The sequence below is a fragment of the Lactuca serriola genome, chromosome 7 (assembly GCF_051521515.1).
Source record: "Lactuca serriola cultivar US96UC23 chromosome 7, Lser_US96UC23_V15, whole genome shotgun sequence".
Lineage (NCBI taxonomy): Eukaryota > Viridiplantae > Streptophyta > Magnoliopsida > Asterales > Asteraceae > Lactuca > Lactuca serriola.
The window spans coordinates 53,859,345-53,861,566 of NC_136414.1; the positions used below are offsets into that span (position 1 = coordinate 53,859,345).

Sequence of the window (2,222 nt, forward strand, 5' to 3'; positions counted from 1 at the left end):
TTATACAATCCAAGCTCTGATACCAATTGTAAGTCCCCAAAATGCTTGAGTATCATTCAGATCCGTTTGATGGTGCGGAATCCCAATCAAACGGATGATGTCAGATCAAATAGAAGAGAAGGGCAAGAAGAAGAAGATGATGACTCTTGTATGTATTAATATGAATGAAGATCCGAATACAAGATTCACACACACTAACATACACTCTCTTTTCTCTCTCTCTCTCTCTCTCTAGAACACCTTCAAATACACACACTTAGGTCCCGTTTGATAGTTCCTGACTGAGAAAGAGCTGATTGGGAAATGTCTGTCTGGGTAAGAAATCATGAATGAGTAAGAAACCATGTTGTTTGATTGTACATCTGACTTAATGTTCTGACTGATGAAAAATGACCATTTTACCCTTCTACTCTATACAATAATAGATGAAGTTGTTGAAAAATTATAAAAATGCACTAAAGATAATCAAATTCAATTGCTCTACTCATTTAAAATATTTTTCTTCAATCTTCTTGCCTTATATCATTTATCAACATAAACATTAAAAACAGAATAAATTCTGAAAAAACACCATTCTCATTTCAATATGACCCAATTACGATATAATCGCCATAGCCTATTTCTTGTTGCGTTTCTTCTTTGAAACCAAAGTCACAGCCACCTGTAGTTTTGGATGCTTTTCAGTTTCACTTGGATCCAACCACTTGAGAGGATGTTTGTTAAAAAAGGTCCAATTAGGAATTATAATCAAAGTTGTCAAAATTACCCCCCAGCATACACTATCAACATCAGTTGAAATGAACCCACAACATAACCTATTATAAATGTTGCAACTGCAAATACCACCAGCAATATCAGCATCAATTGCTCTGCTACCTTTTGTCCTTGCCAATCCATCTATTTACCCGAGTTATTATCGGAATTAAAAAATATATAAGGTGTAATCGGAGTCAATCAGCTACCTTCAACAGTAAATAGATGGATTTAGGGCAAGGAGTAAGCAATTGCTCTGCTACCTTCAACAGTAAATTCATTTTTATCAGTTTTGTACATGTAATTGAAATTAGAGTCAATAAGCTACAAAGGAGTAAGCAAAAGGACAATCATAAGGTGAAATCGAACACAGTGAGCATTTAGGGCAAGGAGCTTTGATCGGCTGGAGAAGAAAAGAACAGAAGAAGCATACCTGATAAATGAGGAAGGAGCTTCGACCGGCGATTGGAAGAGGAAGAAATAGGTCTATGTTGCTTGTTGGAGAAGAGAAATCGTTGAAAGGGGAGAAGAAAGGGTACCGATGGAAACTTTTCTCCTCTTCTCAGTCAGATGATTTCCAACTTCTTTCTCAATCAGCTATAGATTTTTGAATCAGACACGCATAAAGTGTTTATCAAACACAAATAGCTGAGCGAGTCAGCCAAAATGGTCTGAGCCGACTCAGTCAGACCAATAACAAACACAGCCTTAGGCTTCTATATTCTCTTCTGTTATCAATCCCTCCTAACCACCTAACACCTATATATAGGCTTGGTGACCATGGGCCGTAAATGGGTTTACGGTCGTAAATGGGTTTACGGCCGTAAACCCATTTACGGCCGTAAACACCCACCTAGCCGTAAACACATAAAATATTACATAAAAATACAATTGCCCAGAAAAGCAAAGTATAAACCATAATTTTGACCCAAAATGCTTGTTCGAGTGCGTACTCGACTCTGGATGTGTTTAGATTGATAGATGAGTGGTAAGACCATGGGCGGTGGCTATGGAAAAGTAGAGGTATTGTAGGACGGTGGGGTGGCCCGTAGCATTCACTAGTTGGCGGTTAGTGTATAAGTGTTGTAAGATTGCGGGGTGGCCCGTAACATTCACTAGCTTCCAGTTAGTGTAGAAGTGTTGTAAGACTGCAGGGCGGCCCGTAGCATTCACTAGTTGGGAGTTAGTGTGGGAGTGTTGTAAGACTGCAGGATGGCCTGTAGCATTCACTGGTCCCTATGCCGTGGTGAGGGTCTGGAAAATCCATGATTGGTCACAGATTTCTTCAAATGGTTAGGACTAGAGTAGGTCAGCTCGTAAGATTATGGGAGGGCCACATCATGTTTGGAATCAGGAAATAGTAGTTCGTTGGAGACTAGGTGTTATATGAGACTACAGTTAGTCATGTAGCATTCATCTTAGCATTGGATTTGGTGGCCAGATGGTTTGGGCAATTATCACCAGATAAG

General features: G+C 39.3%; 1 pseudogene; it reads right to left on the reverse strand.

Moving 5' to 3' along the window:
- Positions 1-616: 616 nt before the first annotated feature.
- Positions 617-897, reverse strand: LOC145063024 (signal peptidase complex subunit 1 pseudogene; annotated as a pseudogene).
- Between the last annotated feature and the right edge of the window lie 1,325 nt (positions 898-2,222).